This window comes from Ictidomys tridecemlineatus, chromosome 12, assembly GCF_052094955.1.
Source record: "Ictidomys tridecemlineatus isolate mIctTri1 chromosome 12, mIctTri1.hap1, whole genome shotgun sequence".
Taxonomy (NCBI): Eukaryota; Metazoa; Chordata; class Mammalia; order Rodentia; family Sciuridae; genus Ictidomys; species Ictidomys tridecemlineatus.
In genome coordinates this window covers 21044562-21070615 of record NC_135488.1, presented here as the reverse complement: position 1 = coordinate 21070615, position 26054 = coordinate 21044562, and positions in this window count along the sequence as shown.

The following is a 26054-nucleotide window of genomic DNA, read 5'->3' as shown; positions in this document are numbered from 1 at the left end:
CTCTGCACTGTTACAAAAGGTTTCAAATGACATATAAAATAAAACACAGGAACTGTTTAAGATCTCTGTGGTTACCATGTAGTATTCAAATTTGACATTTTTGTATGTTGAAGGGACTCATTTTGGTGCTTGGGAGCAATTTCCCAAATCTTGGATTTACTCAATCCTCCAATGAGTAAGAAAAACAGCTTTGTGGTACAGCCACTTCTTAGCATGCTAAAAGATCTGTGTTCAGTTCCTACCATTAAAAACTAAACCAAAACTAAACCAAAACCAAACCAAAACCAAAACCAAAAAAACCCAAAACAACAACAAAACAAACAAACAAACAACAACAACAAAAACACCACCACCACCAACAACAACAACAACAAAAGAAAGCATGAAGAGGAAATTTATAAAATGGTTTGTGTAAGTAATTTTGAATTTACAACTCTGGGTTAAAAATAATCAGAAAATAGTAATTTCCTAAAAAATACTTTATTAGTTTTATAGAAAATAAATAATATAAAAATATACAATAATACCTTGTATGTCTTATTACAGAAATAATCATGAGTGATGATGGACATAGGATAAACAGCTGCATAAACTACAACATGGGTTCAATGTATTTAGTCAATAAAGTGTGCATTACACTAGGATTTAAGTTAAATTTTAAGTGGGTCTTGTTTCACACACTATACTTAATTTCTGGGTTCAAACACATATTTTTATGTCCATCTCCCAAGATTTGGAAATTATTGGCAGCTATGCAATGAGTTTTTATAAAATCTCAGAAGTAAATAGAGCCTCATAATTTACCTAACAGATATAAGAATTCTGGGAAATTTAATTTTAAAGAATGAGATAAAGATTTTTTAGAAATCATTTTGTTGTTTCTTTAAAGATATAATTTTAAATTTGTATGCCAATATAGATACTGGTTTTTTTTTTTTTTTGTCAAATCCTCCTACTACTTAGGAGAAAATCTTCTAGAATTAAAAATATTTAAATATAGTTCTTTCTACAGAATATAGAATGCAAAATTTACCTGATTTGCATGTACTTTCTTCTGTTGTCTTCACTGTATTCTTTTGAAGAAAATACATCCTGTCTAAGACAGGCTGTATAAGTTTGGAAAGTAGATATTAAATGCATGTTGTACATTTTATACTATTCACAGGTAATAATTCAAGATAAACAAGAAGTTCATTATTACCTTCACAAAAGGATGTGTGAAATCTGGAAATACTGAAAAGCAAAAGGGATATACAATACATAAAACATGAATAAGACAAAACTACCCACACTTTCCTGCTGAATCAATATGGAGTTAAGTTCCATGGGTTAGCTTTGATAAAGAATATTTTAGCTTTTGGGTTTCTATGATTGCTGGTTTCTGTTGAGTACAGCAACATGAATCAAATACACTGGAGAAGAACATCCAATATTAGTTTAATTAAACATGGAGTTAAGTTTTCAAAATTGAGATTACAGTTCCAATTACCACAAATATAATAGGGAATGTGCACATACCAAGTAAAGGTGTGGATTGATTGAATGAATAGGAATATATAATCAGAGGAGCAAATGAGAACCTTCGGGGCATCAATATATAAAATGAAGAAAATAATTTAACAGTAGGTGTGTATATTGTAGCCAATCACAATCATTTAATTAACTAATTAAGTCCAAAGTTGTGATAATCATTTAATTAACTAATTAAGTCCAAAGTTGTGATAGTAGTCAAGTGGAAAGTAGAATTCATTTGTATTGAGGAAAGTTCTCTGAACTGATCAGTTTAGATATATACTTATTAAAATAATCTATTTTTCCATACTCATGTAGGACAGTGGTGTATCTTCTTTTACTATATCCTCTGGTTTCACACACTCAAGGTTTCTTGATCCATTTATTAGAGTAGATATGGTAACTGTATGTAACAAATAATTTTAAATAAGCATAAAATATTAAAATATGGTAATCCAAAGAGGAAAAGTGAACTGAAATTCGAAAGAATTATCAGATATGAGTAACCTTTTATATTTCAAATTTATTGGCATATCAGTAAAAAAAAATAATAACTATCTCTTAAAGTGCCCTGTGTTTCTTAAATGCTATGTTTCTCATCTCAACTTCTAATATCAATACTTCCCTATGCTTGGTAGTTAAGTAGCAAAGAAATTAATAGTGGCTGGTTGCGCCAATTCTAATTGTTTCTCCCACTTAAAACCATCTCTGGACCAGTAATTCTCACTTTTGTTTGAAGGTAAATACACTGAAACCAGCTAAAATGCATTCTCTCAGTTTCCTTATTATTACCTTCAAAATTACCTAGCTAATTTTATTCCTTCTTCACTACCCCCTCCCTTTGCTTTTCAAAAGCAACCTCTAGATCTGTGGTCTTGATTTTTTTCTTAATATTTGTTGTTTAGATTATTTTCACTATTTTTTCTTCCTAATTTAGTAACTATATCTTTAAAATACAATTCCTAGGAGCTGGGTTTTGACTCAGTCGTAAGGTGCTTGTCTAGCACATGTGAAGTACTGGATTTGACCCTTAGCACCACATAAAATAAATAATATAAAGGTATTTTGTCCATTTACAGCAAAAAAACTTTTAAAAATACAATTTCTATGTCTTCATCCATTTGTTCTTCCCCTTTACCAACAGACATAATAAAAAACAAAGCAAGATTTATGTTTTTAACTTAATCTGGTTATGCCCTTAACTAAGACACAATGGCTCTTAATTTAGATTTTCTAAAGGACAGTTCATTCAATTGCTCTTGCAACTCAGAATGTGGTCTGAGACTCAAGAAGCATTGGAAGCATCTTTGAATCTATCATGATGTAGAACCAAAGACCTACTGAGTCTAAATATACATTTTGTACATGGTCCCCAATATTATGATTCACTAAAATTTGAGAGTCCTTATGCATGCTTAATCTTTTATCAATTCCTCTAACTTAACTTGTCTATTTGATGTTTCTTTTTGCTTTGTTATTTTGTTATTAGTACTGAGAATTGAACCCATGGGTGTCTAACTACTGAGCTACATCCCCATACCTTTTTATATTTTATTTAGAGACAGGGTTTTGCTGAATTTCTGAGGGCCTCATTCAGTTACTGAGCTGAGTTTAAACTAAAAATTCTTCATCTCAGCCTCCAGAGCCACTGGGAATATAGGTATGCACCATGTGCCTGGCCATTTAATTTACCTATTTAAAATTTTCTCTATTTTGTTCCCCAATTTGTAGTTGTATTAGAAGTCATAGTCTTTCCAGGGAATGTTTATCAGGCCATGATCAATGTGCACCTGCTTATTTTTTTTTCTTTTGTTGTTTTTCTCTATAGTCTTTTCTCATGCTTTATTCTCAATTCTTCCGAACCCTTCCTTATGTCCCAACTTTCCTCTAATTTAAGAAGGTCTGGAAATGTACCTAATAATTCAGCTCCTCTACTGACAGTCCAACTTATCTTGTGGTTGCAACTTGATAAGATATACTATTTAAATCTTCTTACTATTTATTATTTTCATTTCTTCCACTATTGAATCATCCTAGTGCTAATGGTTTAAACAAGAATTATATCCAATGACTTTAAAAAGAGTGGTTCTTACCTTTTATATGTCCATATACACCTTCTTTTGATCTTTGATGTGCACCACCAAATGAATGACCAACACTATTCTGAGAAAGAATCTGAGAGACACACTGGTAAAAATTAATATCACTAATGAGTTATATGAAGATTGACTAATCAGTATTCTAAGGAGACACCTAATTGTACAAATTTGAAATAAATTAGAGTTACAAGTACACATTGAAAATTGAAATCTTTTATACCAGAGTGTCATATATCCTCTGCAAATCAGCCAAGTATTATAATCATTTGTCTACTAACTCTATACAACCAGGATAGAAGGATAATAGAGAACTACCAAAATAAGGGTTAGGGTTGTGGCTCAGTGGCAGAGTGCTTGCCATGCATGTGTGCGGCACTGGGTTCAAGTCTCAGCACTGCATGTAAATGAATAAAATAAAGGTCCATTGACAACTAAATGAATAAAAAAGAAGAGAGAGAGAGAAAACTACCAATATCACACTAACTGATGTGCATATTTCTATCAAGAAAGCAACTTCATTACACCTTAACACTACTCATAACTTGCCACTAAAAATAAGAGGACCTTCTACCATATATTAGCATATATAATATATAATATGTACAAAGAGTAAGTTGTATAGACACACATATGTATATATACACTTGCTACCCATCAGTAAACATTTAACACATTCTAATTATAAGGTTTTAGTGTTGTACTCAGATATTTTGTTAGAGAGACTAAATCATGTCACATCAAGTAGAAAAGAAGCCATGTTCCTACTGTTTTATTCAGGGAAGGAAGGGCTTACAGAATTATAAATTTCTTTTGGTTAAATGTTTACTGATAGGAAAACTAGTTTAATAAAATAATAAACTGGTTTTAAGAAAGTTTTCTTTTTTTAATACATGAGGGTAAAGTATGCATCAGTTTCCACTCAAGAAAAAAATTACAAAATATTATACTATGGTAAAAATCATGTATGTAGATATATACAGTGGTTACTGACTGCACCGTGAATTTCAGTCAAATAAACTGGTGTATTTCTGCACAAACACTGGTAAAGGGCATGCAGTGGAGTGAAATTACAGAGAGGCAATTAAAAGATAAGACCCACAAATATGTTTTTTCGAGTAATAAAAGAGCTCATAAAAGAATTTAACTACTGCAGTTGTCAGGAAAAAACTGGCTAGGTGGAAGCTCTTCTCTGGTAGGCTCACACCCTCTATAGTTTTAAAAAAATCATATTGTAAATTTCAGTAATGAGTTTCAGCCAGTTGGATTCTGCCTGAGATGTCAATGGAGGACAGGTGCACTGCAGATTCTTCTCAGAAAAATCATGAGTTCTTACTCAAGAAACTTATTTAGTTGGTGTCCTTTTTCTAGACTTTCTTGATGGAAGATCAGAAACCCTGGCCTTCATTTTCTTATATTTTCAGTACCCAACAATGACATAAATTTGGCAGTTCAGGAAGCATTCACAACACAAGTCAGGTTCTATCAACAATAGTAACTGAGACACAGATCTGTAGCAAGCTCTGTAAAGCTGCAGTCATGGTTACATGGTCATCCAAGGGATAGAAACTAAGGTTAGTTTCAATTAAATGTGCCGGTAGGAACTATGTGTAAGAAGAGTGTCAGGATTGCTTCTGGTAAAATCTTGTTGTTACAATCTCCAGAGGGGAGAGCTGATCTCCAGAGTTTGATCTCCATCTCACTGTGCTCAGAAGCACGTGAAGGAAGAACTAAAGCAATTATTAGTCACTTCTTGTTCATTCACCAAGGGGGTTCCTCCTTTAGAAAGGTCCCATTACTGGAACTCTGTCTTTGAAATATTAACATCTTGTATGCTTTATCTCCAAGACAAAGGAACTGCCTCTGTTTACTGGAATTGTGGATACCCACCATCTAGGTCCAGGTTAACAGCGATGTGTTGAAAACTCTGGTCAGCAGAAAGTATGGTGTGCTGCCTTATAGAATAAAGGGCAGTGGGGACATCTCCCTGTTAAAACTTGTGTTTTGAGATTAGTAACAGAAAACATAATGAGTTGTGTGTGATTCCAAGGGGCAGAACATTTTTGGAATACTTTGAAAGGTCTTGTGAAAAGTTTATTTCCTGCATCTCCCCCAACCAAGCACAGATCCTGCACACAGTCCACCTCTATTATGCTTAGAGAAAGTGAAACCAACACCACAGGAGACATGGAGTCTGGCATGACCTTGAGCTCACTAAAAGTCTGGAATTGGGATTTTCAGCACAGACTTACCCATAGGCTTCATGTGTGAGAGTTTTGTTAATAGCTCTTATTATAGCCATAGTCCCATACCCAGGTACATAAAAAACAATATAAAAATGGTCCTATAGCATTTCCTGGTAGGCACGAATGAAACTTTTCAACATTCAAGACTCCACAACCAATACTGGCCTGTTTTGGCTAGAATTGAGAAGAAACAAGTACAACTATAGTTACTCCCCAGAAACACCCCCCCAAAAAAATGGTTAATCTTAAAAGTAGAAGTTGGATAAGAAACTGCTTATATTTGAATTACATCAGATAAAGAAATCATATTTTTCTTGGCACTGAATCTTTAAGTGGCTTTTCTTATCATTTGTTTTTCACTTTCTAACTTACATGATCTTTTAATTGTTTAATTTTCTTTGTACTTGTTTTCTTATTTTTCATTTGTATTTGCATTATTTTCCTTTTTTTCTTTTTCTTTTTTTCCATCTCACCTTCTGTGTATTTTAGTATTAATTTTAGAATCACTAATGCCTAAGTTTTGGACAGTGTTTATTATTATCACTTCTTCATTGGTTACCTGAGTTGTAGAGATCGTTTAAAAAAGGTTTTGCTTTGGTTTTAAGTCAACATGTGATTATCTTCTAACTTTTTGATATTACTTGTGATTATTCTTTCTTCTTAAAGTGCTTTGAATAAGTAATCCTAGCACTACTGTCAATGAGTTAGGGCTTTGAAAATAGAACATACACTCTGTTTGGGGAATATCTGAAGAGAAATCTGCTGAACAAAATGACCCACATCTGAGAGGGGAATAGAAATCTATTTGAATATCTGCACAAACCTCTGTATATTAAAACAAGAAACATGAGAAATCAAGGCACTAACACACTACCCAAAGTGTTTAAATCCTTAATAACTTACTACACATACATTGATGTGTAGGATATGGTGAGCAAAGAATTCAAAAATTTATTATGAAAATAATTTGAGAAACTAAAGAGTAAAAAATGAATTAATTAAAGAAAACCAAGTTTTGAAAGAATATCCCAAAATGAAATAGTTTCTAAAAGAGAAAAGGCAGAAAATTTGGAAATGATAAGCTTATTAACTCAAATAAAAGTCCAAATGAGAAGTACTGAAAATATACTACATCAGGTAGATGGTAGAATGTTAAGTCTTGAAGACAAGGTCGATGATGTAGAACTTTCCTAATATAATATAAAAGAGAGACTTTAAAAAAATATATAGGCATTTTACAACAACCTTAAAAGACCAATTGCAATGAATGTCTTCAGGGAAGGAGTGTAGATACAGACTAAAGGCATAGAAAACATATTCAGTGAACTCACATCAGAAAAAAAATCCTTAATTGTGGAAATAAGATGAACACCAGGCACAGAAAGCATTTAGAAGGCCAAATACACATGGTCAAAAAGAAACTGTCCACATTATATTTTTTTAAATGACAAAATTCAGAGCAAAGAAAGATTTTTACAGATTCAAGAGAGAAGCACCAAGTCATTGGTGAAAGGTAACACATCTGGGCCAGCAGGACATGCAATACTATATTTCAAGCACTAAAACAGAAATACTAAAGTGGCACCTCCTCATTCACAAATACATCTTCATTAAGCTTCCCCACATACCCTTACCATAATTGTTCTTCTTTAAAATATATCAGCAAAGATCTCTACAAAATGGCTCAAATGTGATTAGACTCCCTATTTCCTTTTGATCTATTTTGACTTGCAGAAACTAAATTTACCCCTGGATTTAATGAATGCACTCTGCTTTTGTGGTATAATCTGTAAAATCCCTGACAGTTATAAGAAATGAGACAATAGGTTACTTATGAGAACTCACAGAAAAAGATAACTTTCATGTAGACCCCTGCAAAAATGTATACTTTTAAGCTCCCCTCTCCACACCACTGGGTATAAAGCTCAACAAATGTCTAGACCCAGCATTCAGGGAGAGAATTTGTTTTAGATGAAAGCTCCCTCTGGAGAGGCTGCAGACAATAAACCTGCTTCCCATTAATTCCTCTGGTGTCCAGTCTCATCTGTCTTACTTCAGTACTGCCAGTCTAAACTGTTTTCTACATCAAAGTTTTTTTTCAGAAATAAAGACCTTTCAAGACAAGAATAAACTAAAATAAACAATGACAAGTAAGTGTAGAAGATTCATAATGGAATTCTATATACACAAGAAGAAGATTAAAATAAATCATGGAGAATACAAAAGAATGAATGTAACTGATGAGTGGATAAGCAAATGGGAATTAAGAGTGAATCCTCTATTATAAAAAAAAAACACACTTCATTATTTTAACACTGGATTCACATTGTGTTAATTGTCAACTTAAAAGATATAGACTGAAATACTCAATTAACAAAAAAGACCCAAATGTGTGTTGTCTACAAGAAACACACCTGAATTTGCAAAGTTGTTCAAAGAATAAAAGTGAAAGAATACAGAATTATTCCACGTAAAAAGAATCCAACAAAGTAGTAGCTATTTGCAAATATGATAAAGGTGACTTCAAGCAACAATTACTCAAAGGTATCAAAGAAGGTCACTACATACTGCTAATGTGAAAAATTCCACAAGAAGAAAAATAGCTGTAAATATTTACACGTGAAAGGCAATGCCACCGATTTTATAAAATAATAAATATTTCACCTAAAGGGACAGATAGGACCCAATAAAAAACTTAAGTGTAAGTGATATTAATACTAATATCACCAGTGACTGGTTAGGTGGTCAAAACACCAATAACTTACCTACATATCACTTTTACTTTATATCATGTCAACTTTATAGTTGTCCACACACATCACAATGGATTGCTATTAGAAAAAAACACATAGAGCCTTATTAACAAGTGGGTCTGGAAAAAAATAGATACACACATGAAGATGAAAAGTCAACTTAAGAGTGGATCAAATATTTAGGAATTACACAAGAAAATCTACAACTGCTGGATAAAATTGTAAGCTGAACTTATCAACATATTATCACAAGCATCAATTACTCTAATAAACCTCCTAAAGCATAAAATATAAATCCAAGAATCAATACCTAGGGTGGCATAAAATTAAAAACTTCTGAACACTAAAGGAAACAAATAAGAAAATGAAGACAAAGCCTGCAGAATGGGTGAACTTTGCCACCTGATCTACAAATGTGGGTTAATATCCAGAATATACAAAGAACTCAAAAAATTTATTAGAAACAATTAATAACTCACAGAATAAATTGAAAGAGAAAACTAAAGGGATCTTTCTTAAAAGAATTACAAATGAATAATAAATATATTTTAAAAATTTCAACATCTCCAGCATTTTGGGAAATACAAATAAAAATTATATTTAGATTTTATCTTACTCTCTTCAGAATGACAATTATCAAAAACACAAGTAATAGTAAATGTTGATGAGATGCAGAAGAAAGGTACACTTGTACATTGTTGGTAAGACTGCAAATTAGCACAAACACCCTGGAAATCAATAAAGAGATTCCTCAAAAACTAGTAATATATTATCCTACTCTTCCAGTCCTTGGTATATAGTCAAAAAATTTAATCTCAGCATATTTTAGGAATGCAGCCACATCAGATTTTATGGCAGCACAATTCAAAATAGAAAGGCTATCAAAAAGAAACCTAGGTGCCAATCAACAGGTTAATGTATAAAGAAAATGTGGCACATATATACAATGGAGCTCTACTCAGGAAATCATCAATAAAAAGAAATAATGGCATTTGTTAGTAAATAAATGGAACTAGATAATGTCCTGCTAAGTGAAAGTAAATGTCCCGCTCAGACTCAGAAAATCAAGGGTGGAATATTTTTCTTATATTAAGAAGGTAGATAAAAATAAATGGAAAATGGGGGATTCCATAAAAATAGAAGAGAGGTCAGTGGAGTAGAGGAAGGAGATTGAGAAGGATGGAGGGAGTGCCAAAGGAAGTGTTGTGAAAAGAATCTGAAGAAATTTTCCTTTGTGAACTTAGTAATATTTCACACTGAATTTGACCTTTATGTATATCAATGATACACTAACTAAAACAACTACAAATAAATACAAGAAAGAATAGTGAAGTATAAGAAAGGTAATAGAGGCAGGAAAGGGAGAGTACTGGGGATCAAACTGGAAAAATATATACCATGCTTGTATGATTATTTCAAAATGAGCCCCAATATTATATGAGAAATAATGATATAATTAAGAAAAAGATGAAAACAGCAAGTAAAACTACAGAAACTACATGAACACTTGAAGAATGAATAATACAGTTGCATAATCAAAGGGACACTGAGGAAATCAGGGGGAAAAAGTTTTAAATAAGCCTGAGAACCACATGAGAATAAAAACACAACATCCATACATTTATGGTATAAAGTAAAAGCAGTTATTTTTCTGTTGTTTTTTGTTTGTTTGTTTCTTTTATTGAGACATTGTATGTATATATAATAGTGGGGTTCATTATACCACATACAGAAGTGCATATAACATATTTTGATAAATCTTGCTGCCCAGTAACTTTTCTTTCCCTTCCAATGTCCCTCCACTAATCCACCAAAAGCAGTTATATGAGGGCAGTTTTTAGCAAGGGCTACATCCATTTAAGAATCTGAGACATTTCAAATTGTAAACCTTATGATGCATCCTCATGTCTAAGAAAAACTTAAGTAAATAAATTCTAAAACTGAACAAGAAAATAATTAATTAATGTTGGATAAAAATTATAGATGAGATAATTTTAAAAAAAAACATAGTAATAATAGAACAAATGGTTGATTGCTGGAAAGATAAATAAAATTGATAAACCCTTGGCCCAGGGACTAATAGAAAGAGAAAGAAGATACAAATGAATAAAGCTAGAAACAAAAACAGAAATATTAAAACAGATACCACTGAAATCCAGAGGATATCTAGAGACTATTGGAAAACTTATATTTTAATGAGTGAAAAAAAATCTAGATTATTTTAAAGAATAAAATTGAAACATAAATAAATCTAGAAGATACTGATAAAATATGGCCTAAAATTTTTGAATCAAAAGGATAGAGAAAAAAATAGCTCAATAACAAGAAATTAAGTTGAAGCAATAATAACAAGCCTCCTGGACCAGAGGTTAATGCATGGCTAAATTTTATCAGATATTTTAAAAGAATTGTTATTAATATCCCCATTTCATGTAAGAGAAAAGGAAAGATGCTTCCAAAGCAATTCTGCAAAGAATTACCCTGACTGGAATAGTGAATATTGGACAGAACAAGGAAAAAACTAGAGAACAATATCCTTGAGAACCATAATATATAAATACTTATAAAATATTCACAAACCACATTCAACAACACATTACAAAATAACATACAGTGTCAGGCATGGTGGTATATGTCTATATTCTCAGAAAAGCAGCAGGTTGTTTGAGGAGCACTGTAATTTCAAAAATAGCTTGGAAAATTTAGTGAAATCTGTATCATAGTAAAAAATAAAAGGTGCTGAGGATGTGGCTCAGTGGTACAACCTTTCTGGTTTGAGTCTCTAGTCACATACAAAAAAAAATAATCCATAAAAGCTGGTTTTGCTCTAGGATACTTCAATACATGCAAATCAATAAAACTAATACACCACATATAGAATCAAGGGAAAAATTACATGATAATTGAAACAGCTGCAGGAAAAGCCTTTGACAAATTCAATGGCCCTTCATAAGAAAGCCCCGAGAAACCATAAACAGTAGAATTTTTATTACAAGTAAATAAAGACCAAGTATATCAAACCCAAAGCCAATAGTAAAATGATGAAGAACATTTTCTCTAAAATGAGGAAAAAGACAAGGATGCTCATTGCCATTATCTCACTAATCATAGTACTTAAAATTTTAGACAAGAGAAAGAAGTAAAAGGGATTCAAATAGGAAAGTTAAAATGTTAAATCACTTTTATATGCAAATGATATAGTCCTATTCTTAGAAGAATATAAATGATGTACAATGAAAATTCTACTTCTGATGAATAAATTCATCAGAGTAACAGGATGCAAAGTAAACATATAAAAATAAACTCTTTGTCTATATACCATAGAAAACCTAGTGAGAATTCAGCAAGGGTAACATCTCATTCAAATAGTTTTAAAAATACCTAGGAAAAACCCTAAACAAGGAAGTGAATGACATTTTCAAAAAAAATTACAGATTGATGAAAAAAGAAACTAAAGAAGACAATAGGAAATAAAAGATCTCCTATGTTCATGGAGAGGCAGAATTAATATTGTGAAAATGGCTGTAGTACTATAAATGAATTATAGATTCCATGTATTCCCATTCAAATTCAAATGATATTATTCACAGAAATGGGGGAAAGAAAGAACTACTTCTAAATCTGTATGGATGAAAAACAAAAAATACTTAGACAAAGTGATAATGATCATAAGAGAAACAATGGATAAACTACAATGCCCAATTTCAAAATAGAAAACAGAGCCACAATAATAAAAACCATGGTCCTGGTGTAAAGAAAGACCCATAGACCAATGGACAGAAGTCAGAAAGCAAACCCACACAGGTAGAATTATGTGATACTAGGCAAAGACACAAAAAACATATTTTGGAGAAATGGTAAATGACATTTTAGGAATAGTGTTGGAAAAACTAGATACCTATATGTAGAAGAAGAAAACTAGATGCCTATTTTATAACACTGTACAAGAGTTTATTTAAAAAGGACTAAAGACACATGTACCAGACTAGAGGGTTTACAACTGCTAGAAGAAGATATATGGAAAACACTTCAGTATGTAGATAATGACTTCCTGATTAGAGCCCCCTACAGCTCAGAAAATAAGAGCAACAATGGATAAGAGAAGATGCATCAAACTGAAAAATTCCTGCACAGTGAGTGAAACACAAAACAGTAAAGAGTGGTAGCCTCCAGAATTGGAGAAAAGAGTAGCTTTACTAGCTACTCTTCTGAAAGAGGTTAATAACCTGAAAATATTAATGCAAATATCTTAACACCAGAAATGCAAAAACCTTTTCCATCAATAAGCAAATGCAAAGCTAGTTCTCAAAATAAGAGATACAAATGACCAACACTTCAGTGAAAAAATAACCATACATCTTTATCAATCAGAGAAATGCAAATCAAAACAACATCAGGCTCCCATTTTCCACCATTCAAAGAAGCAATCATCAAGAAAGCAAATAATTCTGGGAAGAACTAAGGAGAAAATCTCTTATATGTGATTGGTAGGAACATAAATTACTATATATCTAAGGAAATCCATATGAAGGCTACTCAAAAAACTGAACATACAGCTACTTAATTAATCAACTATACTACTCAGTACTTAATGGAAAATATTAAAGTCAGCTTACTTTAGAGATATACATATTCCCATCTTTCCCATGACACTATTAATAATAGGCAAGATACAGAATTAGGCTAGATGCTTGTTAATAAAAGAATGGATAAAGAAAATGTTATATATATACATACACACACAAGGAAGATTTCCATGCATAGAGAACAACAAAACTAAGTAATTTTTAGGAAAATAAATGAAACAGGGAAGCATAATGTTAAGTAATACAAGCCAGACTCAGAAAACAAGTATCATATATTGCTCTCATATGGAAAACTAGATGTGGAAATTTTCAACATAAAAATATATGAATTATAAATTTTATCCATCAGCATACATAAAATTGGGAATATGGAGGAAGGAATGTTGAAGTATATTGGGGGAGTATATGTATATGTATGTACAAATATGCCACCATGAAAATTCTGTATAATTAATGTGTATCAATTTTTAAAAATTGACAAACTTTTTCTAATTTTTAGAAGTTCATTTATTTTTCATTTATCATGTTCATTACCACTGTTACTGGTTTGTTTAGATTTATATTTTTTGAATAGCAGTACTATTTATATATGTATGCATATATTTATTTTATTGATTTATTTTTAGTTATATGTGACAGTAGTGTCCATTTTAATATAATTTAACAAGCATTGACCATCAATAAATTAAGTCTATATTAAATGTTACTAAATATAAATTTCTTGAAGCTTTAATAAGAACAGAAGCAAAGAAAACATTAATTTCTTAAGCATCTAAAATATGCCACATTTATTTGCTTATTTTCCTATTCATTATAATCACAAAATGATCATGATTATAATCCCACAACCTGCTTCCTAGTCATTCAAGGATGTCAAGAGAAAATGATAGACAAATATGACACAATGTTCTATATGTCCTGCATGTACTTCCCTTAACTTTCCTGTTTTGCCTAATACTGAGTTGCTGCTCTTATTAATTTCAATATTTCTTATTTTAAGTATCAGCCATCTTAAAACTTTTATTCAGTCTGTACACTTAACTTTCCCTCCATAAATTAATTCTTTGTATGCATCTCCTTTTCTCAGCTTCATATTCATAAAGCTGTTCTTTTAGCTTGTTTTCTATTTCTCTCCTTCCATAAGGGCACACCAAAAAACTGTTTATTCCCACCCCATTCTGTCAATGTTAATTCTATACATATACCACACCTGTTGATATCCTTGTTTTTTACTATAACCTTGTAGCCTTATTTCTTTCTAGCATGTTCGTCATCATGGAAGAAGATATGTAAAAAAAAAAATGAAAGAATTTTCTTAAAACACATTACCTTTGAGTCAGGTGATGGAATAGAAGGACAATCATTTCTAATTCTGATTGCCTGCACAAGTGTGGTTTCAATTACTTCCTTCTTTCGACTGGCAGAATTACTGTTGTAATTCTGTAAGTTTCCACTTTTTTGGTTCCCAGTGTCATATTTTACTACTGATGATAAAAACAAAATAAACAGTATATGAAACTTGTGTAATTTAGAGTCAATAAGCAGCAAAATTTCAGTTAGTCTTCAAATAGCTTACCATCCTTTATGGATTGTCTGGAAGCTTCAATTAATTCTCCTCCTTCTTCTGGAATATTCTAGGAAGAAAAAAAATTATGGTATAATAAGTGCCAAAGTTGACAAAATGACTAACGTTCTCCACTACTGCAGAGTACAACAGAATAAGCATTCTGATGTATACTCAAACTGTAATTCTCTCACTAATGGGGTAAGGATTATGAGCCAAGACAGAAAGATTTCCAAAATGTCACTCTCCTTATCTCCAATTGATTTTTACACAAATACTGAAATCCATTCTACTATTTTCTTAAGCTCAGTGATGTAGAATAAAAATCGTAGCCATCTTTATTTAGACTATTTTTGAAAAAGACTAATATTAGAAAATATATGTAATATTTTAATGTGTTTATGACATATTGGCATGAATTACCTCTTGAGGGGAAAGTTCATAAGATATGAGCTTTTAGAGTATCTATTAAAAATATTGATTGGATTCCTAAACAGTATAAATTTTGTCTATCTTATGTGTTAAATTGCTAAAGATAAATGATTATACAAATTTTGCTGTTTCCAACAAAAAGAGAAATGAAAAAAAAACAATATTGTGAGGGTGATATCAATGAATAAAAACCTTTTGGAGTTGCTAAACAAAAACATTAACTCAATAACTAAACAAAAGTGACAGAGATAGCACAATGAATAGACACTGAAGACATGTTTTCTGCAGGGAAATATTAAGTATTAGAGTAGGTCATTGTTTTAGAAAGCGATGCATGTTTTTTTTATTCCAGTACCTTCATATAATTAAATTAACAAAACAATAAGATATAAAACAATAAAATATTTCTTAAGAAACCAGATGGTGCTGCCAACCACATCACCATGTTTGCTTGATATAGGTAACAAAAGATAGTGGAAAGTCATTTTTTAATAGATAGGCAAGAAGGAAGAAACTAGCAAATTTTCATCTGAAATCTAAATCTAAACTCAAGTTTGGAGCAGGCTTGGAGGATATTCTTGTTCCTACTAACACATTTATGACGTTACTCTAACTTGTTTATTCTTCCTTTATTGCACCAATTAGAGATAACTTACTCAAAACTTTCACATACCATATATTAAAAGAGAATACAAACAAAGAATATTTTTTTAATTCAGTAGACTTAATTACTAGTTATCTCATGCACATTATACTATTTAGGATGTTTCAGCAAGTAGACATTTATTTTATCCACATTTACTCATGTTCAACACTGTATATGACACCAGCTTTTAGAAATGGTGCATTTCTCCAGGCCAAATGAGCTCAGTTGAGTTATGAATAACACCATAATAGCATTCTAAAAGGAACACAGTATGATCTCTCTATATTTTTATCCTCAAAATAAAAATTACACTGTTCTAACTCACATAATATTTAGCTCTTCATAACTGAAATAAAATTAAAGTCATTGCAAAAACAGAAGATGTTTACATTTAACCTTATTTTAGCTGCTCAAGGATATTTGAACATATATTTTTTAGAGAAAGAGAGAGAGAGAGAGAGAATTTTAATATTTATTTTTTTTAGTTTTTGGCAGACAAAACATCTTTGTTTGTAAGTGGTGCTGAGGATCAAACCCTGGCTGCATGCATGCCAGGTGAGTGCGCTACCGCTTGAGCCACATCCCCAGCCCAGCACATACATTTTTCACCTGGAATAGTTAATAAAAATAGTAGTGTTTTACAAAATAAACATTTAAGTAAGTAATTTTAGATACATTTAAAATTTGAAATTTCTGAGTTTGACATAGAATTTGGATATTTTAAAAAAGTATAATGAAAAAAAATTCTGAACCTAAAGTATTACCATGCAATTATTGAGAGTTTCTGCTTCCAGTACTGGTTATTACTTTGCACACGCCATCTTTTCTTCAATTAGATGAAGAGTAATTTGTACAAAATTTTATTACCTCACATTTTTTAGATTTTTTATTGGTTCTTCTCAGTTATACAGCAAAATAGAATTTACATGCTAGGATATAATTATAAAAGCATAGAATATAATTTGTTCTAATTCAGGACCTAGTACTTCCTTCTGTTCTACTAATCTTTCTGCTCTTATAGTTTTTAAATTACTGTTACTTTTAGTGGAAAGACTCAAAGTTTGGATATGCAAGCCCTTTTTAATACAAGTATTAAGATACAGATTTTAGATTTCTGGGCTGCCACAATTTCCAATATTACTTTATTATAAACACAGAGCCAAGGAAAGAAATAGAGCATACAGGTCTCTTCAAATGTTATAATACCAAAACATCAAGGGTCCAAGTGAAAAAAAGAAAAGTTATGTACAATGTATATTATATATTAAAAACTAAAGGCACCAGGAAAATTGCATAATTCTATAAAAATTAATTTAGGCATGAGTATTGTAAGTCATGTAAGAATGATTTAAAAACCACAGTAACGTAAACTGATCCAAAAAAATCCTTGAATAAATATTATATTTCCTCTGGAGTTAGAAAGCTGTTTCTAATGATATTTTTCTGTTACTATGTATTGCCTAGCCCATTGTTCCTTCCAGCCCCCAAGATTCCCAAGTACTTGAGAGAACATTGATACAAAAAATATTTTAAAAAATTTAACATAATTCTTTAAAATAGATTCTTAGCAAATTTTCACATAAAATGTAAGAAAAAATATAGCTAAATTTTAAGCATTAACATTTAAAACACAAAATTCAGAACAAGAACACGAGTTTTTTTTTTTTTTTTTTACAAAAAATCACTTTACCTTAATACTAGCTTCATAGCTGCCCTCAACCATTGCAAAGCAGGAATCAGCTGGATGTGATTTTTTTTGTTAGATCTTTAGAGAAAAAAATGTGTAACAAAAATGGTGAAGTACTATTCTTTTTAAAATAAACTCCATTTAAAGTTAATGGTGTATCTTTATTGATATAATTAAAATATGACCTCCATTTAAAAAAATAGCTTATATTCACCTCTTTCTGCCTCTACTGCTGTGACTTTATAAAATATTCAATGAAGGCACTCTTAGTTCCAATTCAGAGCAATAGAAAAAACATCAACATAACCTAATAATAATTTATTCTTGGAAATTTTCTATCTTGAAGGCTGAACTTAAAACCCAAGTAATGACTGGCATTTTTTTTTACACCTGATTTGAAACAAACCTCTAATAATAGAAGACAAGATAACAAGATGCACAGTTCCCTCTCGTGGATATCCAGGATACAAATACTAAGCAATGTTGTTCTTCAGTATGGAAATCACCAATAATAATACACAATTTATTCCCTCTACCTACAAACAGTGCACAGAGTTCTCTGGAACTTTAAAATATTTTGAAAGTTAAAAATTGACTATATATGTTATTTAGAATACATTTGTTAGACACATTGGAATAAATTATAAAATTGATTTTTCCTGAATAGGTCCGACTTTATTCAGGTGTTTATAAACTAGCATGCACTTTAAAACCTTTATGGACATTCAGACACTCAAGGGGAAAGACTTCCAGAAAAGCAGAGTCTTGATGTTTGTACCTCTGTTTCCCTAATTATTATGTAAATATCCTCCTTGCTGTAGGAATCAACTTCCCAGTTCCTCATCTGCAAAACTCAGTGGCAGTCTTCAAATTTGAAGTCTACATCCCTTGAATATGCAGAGTCCTGAAACAAGGTTAAACTAAATGGGGTCTCAAGCACTGGCCTGTCTAAATACCTTACCAACTACACAACTGAAGCTTTGTAATAACTTTGCCTGTCAATCACTCCTGGGCCCAGCAAGGACATCAGCAATTTGGAAAGAAAGTGAAGGTGAATGGAAACCTGCTTTGGGCCACAGATCTATATATTCTAAGAAATTTTACTGCTGTTTCACTAGTCTCTAATCCACTCTTGCAACACAGATGAAAACAGGCAAAATACAAGCTTAGGACTTCCTCTAAATTTTGTATTAATATGCATTTTATAGAGAGCTTTTAATATTCTCTGTCTTTAATTCCTGTTTTGTGCTCATTCAACTGATCATAAACCCCAAGATTTTGGTCTCTTTTTTAAACCCTTATTCCTACCCAACACAGTGTTGTTACTCATAAGAATATCCCTTTGCTTTACTAGTTAAATTTTGATCCTGTATCACAGTGTTCACTTTAAAATTCTAGTCTTGTCCTTTTTTGTTGGGATTCTATAGTCAATCTCAATCTATTATACAAAAAATTAGCCTTAAAAATAATAACCAGAAAATGTACTGAGCTCAGAATTAAGGAACTGGAGTTCAAATTTCATTGCTGTTATTGTTTGTACCCAGAAAAGTCCCTTTAATATATTTAAGTTTCAGGCTCATCCTCAAAACTATCATTTGGCCAGCTTGTCAAACATATGCTAAAAGACTAGATGGTTGCTAAAATTCCCTAAAATTCTGAAATTTCTGAACTTTAGATTGTGTCAACAGAAAAAGAAATAATATTCAATTGACAAAGTAAAAAAGAAACACAAAGAGAACAAAACAGAAAATACAAATAGAAATTAAATAAAAGAGTATAGTCATAGAAAAAAGAAAAAAAAGTATAAAAGCAAAAGTCTTCATAAAATGGTTAGGGGTAGTATTTGAAGAGAAACTAACTGGAAAATTGGGAAGTAGAGAAATTTGAATGTCCTCTAAGGATTAATATAATTAATACAACATTTTGTGAATAATATTATTCTTCACTTCCAGAAAAATAATTTCTCTACACCAATTGCTTGATCTTGTTTATTCGAAACCATGTGGCCATAGCTCTGTGAGATTTTCCATAAAAGCTTTGGTATATTAAGAAAAAAAAATTGGTTACCAGTGGAACTGTCAATATCAGGACAAAATCTTGGACTATAACCTGGCTTCTCAGGTAAAATATAAATCAGAATTAACACAAAACTGTCTTTGACTTTCTAAATTGATGATATACAATTAGAAAATTAAAAAGTGAATATATATGCTATTTAGAGTACATGTCAGACACACTGAAATAAATTGTAAAATTGAGTTTTCCTGTACAGGTTTCACTTGGTATCAACCTGTACAGTGGAACAACACAATGGAGTTGTCAGCCAGGTAAGACTACAGTCTAAACATAGGCCTGAAACTTATTAATTATGCAAATATGGGAAAAATAGTCAACCTCTATGAATGACAGTTGCTTTAATAGTAATTAAGAGGTGATAATAGCACAGGTACTTTCAAACTGCTTATAAGACAACTTTAGGAAACAAGTGTTAACAAATGAATGTGGTGTCTGTCTCAGACTAGAATACTCAACAAATCCTTTTACCTTCACTCTCCACTTAGGTAATAGTCATTTTTTTAAAAAAATCTATAAATTCATACCGTCTTAATGAGTCATTTTTAGAACTTTCTTTCACTATTAAATATAACAGTAAAATATATATTTTATCAAAAATGGAAATATAAAATATTAAAAGTTTATGACTCTGATGTTTTGTTATAAAATATTCCTCCAGGCCCATACTTGAAGAAATTTTTAGAAATAATATTAATTTTATTTCTGACAGGTAAGTAAAGAATGCATTAACAACTCCAATGTCTCCCACTTTGTACTTATCAAATGCAAGGAATAATTATGGGAATTATAAGTTTGATACTTAAAAGTAAATCATTGGTCCCATAACCATAATCCTTACCAAAAGCTGCAAAAATGAAAGAAAACCTTATCATTATAACATAAATTAGCATAAAGATATAAATGTCAAACCAGGAGAGACATGATGGTGGATTAGCAGGAAGTGGCTTTTCCCACAGCTCCACCACATGGGACTCAGAGAGTAAAAAAAGTGTTTCTCTGTGAGGTGGGTGATAAAAGCATGCCACTTATACTCAACATTTTTTTCTTTTAGCCTTGAAAACTGAGGAATTTGGGGTGCATCAGACAAAGATGAAAAACAGAACTGGAGCTTAGGTTTTAATGTGAGTGGAGGATATCAGTACACAAGGACAGAAAAGACTGAAAAGTGCTACAGACAAGGGGCTAGGGTTGTGGCTCAGTGGTAGAGTGTCTGTCTAGCATGCATGAGGCACTGGGTTCAATCCTCAGCACCATTTAAAAATAAAATAAAAATACTGTGTCCACCTAAAATTTAAAAATATAATAATAAAAAGAATAAAAGTGCTGCAGACAGTCTTGGAATGAAGAATCTGGAACCAGAGGGTCAAGCCTGCCCTGGGAGGACCGGAGCTACTCTACTCTTTAATCTGTGTCATGAAAGTCACCACGGGTCTGCCTGCTATGTATAGGAAGCTGAAGCTGGAGACATATTTAAACATTTGTAATGTGGTGGCACCAACTCAGACTTGGAACTTAGATTGATGTGTTGAGGCTTAGTCTGATACATAAATCTGCAGACACTAGCCACAAGACTTAAACTGAGCCTAGCAAATCAAGAGAATTTATGCCTTAGACAGTATTTTTTCTGGGGGTATTGCAAGTCAGATGAGCAAAAGAAAGCCTGTCCTCCTCTCTTCCTTTGATACAGCTGTTTCCAAGACCAGGGTCAGTGGCTTCAAAATCTCAATGTCCAGGAGTGATAGAGCTTGGTGTTTGGGGGCAGACCTTAGGAGGTCAGAAAGAACAGTACCCTGGGAAAACAGAACTGGTAAATGACTGGCCTCCCTGTCCCATGAATATAGCCCTGGGGAAAAGAGTGGGGTATAATCCTAGGTGTGCATTGATTTATTAATGCCCAGTAACTCCCCATGCAAAGACTGGACCTCACTGCCTCCCCTGAGAACATCTTGTAGAACCTAGCATAACTTATACCCTGGGGGTGGAGCTGACAGCACCTCTCACAGTTTCACATACCATCCCATGGAAAAGAGAAACTGAGAGATGGAAAGACACTTTAGAACAGACAACAAGCACATACTCTCAGTAACAATCTTGGTTTTTTTTTCTTTTTAGTTTTTCTATGTGTACTGATGGATACATGATGGACATTTATATACTTGTATATGTACATATTTGTTTATGATTTCTCATTTGAACAATTCTTAAACAGTTATTTTTTCTTACTCTTTTGTTGAGGGTTAAAGTTTTCAATTAGCATATTTTTGATTGGCTTTATATTCTGTTTCAAAACTTCTATTTCCTTTTGTTTCTATTTCTCTCTTTTCTCTTACAGTCAAATTCCATTATTCTCTCTTTACTCTTTATTTCTTTTACTTTTTTCTCCTTCTTCCTCATAAACAATACATCCTGTATCATCTCTGCATCTGCCCTATCTACATCTTGAAACTACTAATTCTTTACTATCACCATTGCTTCTTTCCTCATAATGAACTCTAATTTTAATTTCTCTCAGCACTCTTGGTTTATAAAACTCCACACACCACTTCTAATGCTAAAGCAACAATTAATACAACTGAAGCTAAAGAAAACACCTTTTTTATTTTATAAAAATATAAATAATGATTACTTACTCTCTTTACTGATATAAATTGACCCAGTTTTGTTTATTGTGCCAATTAACTTTGTGTGAAAATAAAAATTAAGTATGCAATTTAGTTCTATATATTTTATGCACAACTGGTTGCAATTATTTGTTCCCCCCATCTCTGAGCCATAAGATACCTATAGAATCACAAGAAATGCACAGACTGGAAGTTCTCTTGCTACATATCCATTTAGATACATGAGTAGACACACAAACAATATCAACAAGCAAGGAAACAAAGCATTTCAAACACACCAGAATGACTCAACAGCATATTTCACAAAAATCACAGTGAAGAAAACATCAGAAAAAGAATTTTGAAAGTTTATATTTCAACTGACCTATGAGGTAAAAGATAATGTAAAAAGTAAAATCACAGAGAAGACACAAGAAGTAAAATATCAATAAGAAAATAGAAGTTCTATAGAAAAATTAATCAGAAGTTCTCAAAATGCAGAAATCAATAAACCAAATTAAAAATGCAATGCAAAGCATCACCAATAGATGACTTTAATCAAATGTTAAGATTTAAGTTAAGTATAAAAATGCCATAAGATAATCAATATATTCAGAAAAGCCTGTTCACAATAATCAGCACACATTCAGGTTTAAAACACCAGAGGGACTAATGATAGAAGGGCATTTCTTCAAAATTGTAGAAGCTGTAGTTGAGAAACTAAATGCTAACATCAAACTGAATGAAAAATTGAAACATTTTTTCTAAAAACAGAATCAAAACAAGGAAGTAAACTTTCACCACTCTTTGAATTCCCCACCAGAGCAAACAAGCAAGAGAGGGAATCTAATAATATATACATAGAAAAGAAGAAGTCCTGTTGCCTCTGTTTACTGATGACATAAACATTTTACTTACATAATATAAAATGCTCTATCAGAAAATGTATAGTGCTAATAACAACCCTACTAAAGGAGCTTATACAAGAACATAATCCATAAATCAATTTTAATCCTATATTGCAATAGCAAACTTGCTTCAAAACAATTGGAAAAAATGCTTCATTCAAAAACCTTAAAAAAAAATACTTGGGAAAATATCTAACCTAGGAGATGAAAAAACTCAACAATGAAAATTATAAAATGTTGAAGAAAAACAAACTGAAGACAACCTTAAGAAGTGGACATACTTCCAATGTTCTTGAAAAAGCAAAATTATTATTATCTAAATGTTCATACTACCTTAACCAGTGAACAGACTCAGTACATTCCCAACCAAAATATCAATGACATCCTTCACAACGCAGACATTCTTCACAACACACAGACAAAACAGATTTCTTAAATTCATTTTGACACAGAAGTGACATAGAACAGCCAAACGTATCCTGAACCAGAAGACTGATGCTGAGAGGTTCACAGTACCAGATATCCAAATATGTTGCAGAGCTTTACTAAAAAGCAGCATTATATTGGCACCAAAACAGACCTGAAGATAAATGAAATAGAAAACACAGACAAATCCACAAAGTGACCTGATAAGCAACAAAGCTGCCAAAAATATATGTTGGAGAAAAGAGAGACTATTTTTGTTATGGCTAATTTTCCAGTGTGTGTGTGTGTGTGTGTGTGTGTGTGTGTGTACACACACACACTCATATATATTCTTTATCCATTCATCTGTTGAAGGACATTACTCTTCATTATTGGATTAAATATCAGGTCCTTCTTGTTCAAAAGTTAATTTTAAGTTTTTTGTAAAATACATAATGATCAACAAGGTAGGTTGAAAGTGTTACCACAAAAGAGACATAAAAAAGTGTAATAATAGGTATTGGATTTCTTATCCCAGTTTGGGGTTATAGTATTAGGAAAGATGCATTTTTTTATATCTTTATTTTATTTATATGAGGTGTTAAGGATTGAATCTAATACCTCACTCATGCTAGGCAAGCACTGTACTTCTGAGCTATAGCCCCAGCCCCAAAATATACATATTGAAAGAAGAACATTTTATATATATTTTACTGTAAACCAATTGTAAGTATACTTGTCATATTCTATGAAGATAAATCATATTATAAATGAATTCATAAATTTGAATGTAAACAATATGTCTTTAAAACTTTTTTGACTTGAAATTATCTTTTTAACTGGGGAGGATCTATAATAGTGCAAAAAACTCACCATAAACATGTTAATTTACCATAGCATTTCAAAAACTTTTTTTCTGTAGTATCTAAAAGATTTTCTAGCAACAGAAACTTACAAATAACAAAATAGTCTTTTATTATTGACTTTCAATTATGTATGTTTTAGACAAGATTAAAGAAGAAATTAAAAATGTTAAACTAGAAAAATCTTCAGAGAGCATTGAATTTTTAAGGATACTAAATCAGCATAGAAAGAGCCAGAGCATAAAAAGACATTTTTGTTTTCTTTCAAAAATCAATTAAAAGGTAACCATATTTAACTTCAGATATACCTTGAAAGAAGACGAGGTAAAGAGAAAAAAAATGATGATATGCTACATGAAAAAAAGTAAGAACCCATTAAAAGAAAAAGAAACGGAATACAACAAAGAGGATCAAGTGAGAAAGCAAGCTGAAATCTCTGTTTGTACAATAGATACAGAATTTGAGACTTCAAGAAATTATTTTAATCAGGTAAATAGATTTTCAGTAAAGTTTCAAATGTTTACTTTATTTCATCCACATTATTTATAAAATCCCTTTAACTTACTGTATGTGGCCATGTTCACTTAATGATGGCAATGTGGTCTGAGGAATGTTCTGTTTGGCAATTTCACCAACATGCAGTCATCAGGTGTGTGTACATCCACACACTTCAGACATCTCCCACAATGTCAGGAAATACAAACTTACAAGACCTCCATTTACATGCAGTCTGCTGTTTCTCAAAGCATTGGTATGTGGCTTGTGAAGTACTATTTTGATTTAAAACACAATGTTTTCTGATTATAAATTTAAATGATGAAATTTATGACAAAACTAGTTACAGCAAATCCTAGCATCTTGTAGATGTTCAGCATTTGTTTCCTGAATGAAGAAGTTTAATTTAATCACTGATATAAATTCCAATTTAGGATTTTTTTATGTTAACATACAGAGTAAATAGTTATGCAACTAGTTAAAACATTTTTTAGAAAGTGTTTCACAATTACATTTCTGTCTGTATTTAAGAAATGTTTTCTCTTACCCAAATTTATCTGTCATTTGTGCAGTTGAAATATAAGACATTTACTCATAAAGAATAAACACTACCTTTTAAAATTATTTTTTAGTCTTGAAGCTACCACTCTTAAATTTAGCTTTTAGACTTCTATCACCTACTGATATACAGCCAAAATCTTGCTGAAATAAATTTGTAGATTTTAGCAGAGAAAAATAAAACCTACAGACAATATCAATGAGACCAGAATGCCAGAATTTACTATATGAAATTTCAGTAATACATCTTTGCAAACAAAACATAGTTGAACAATAACTATTGATCATGGGAAAGTGTAGAGTGTTTTAAATCCATATATTTATAACCATAATGTACATACTTTGGAGGTAAGGGTGGCATTTTTTGTCCCATTGAATTAAGTAATGTTCTTAATTTTAACTCTATTTTTCTACAGCAATCCCATGATGACTTTCAGCATAGCCATATAAAGAGAACAGACTTTTAATATTTTCCACAGGAATAGATGATTTTTCAATGATCTCAAAACCATTGCTTCTACTAGTAGATCTTCTATTTTGGGGATGTGACTTCACTCTCTTGTTAAACATGACCTATATTCACATATGAATATCTTACCAATTTTATGTGAACATAGAAATGTAATG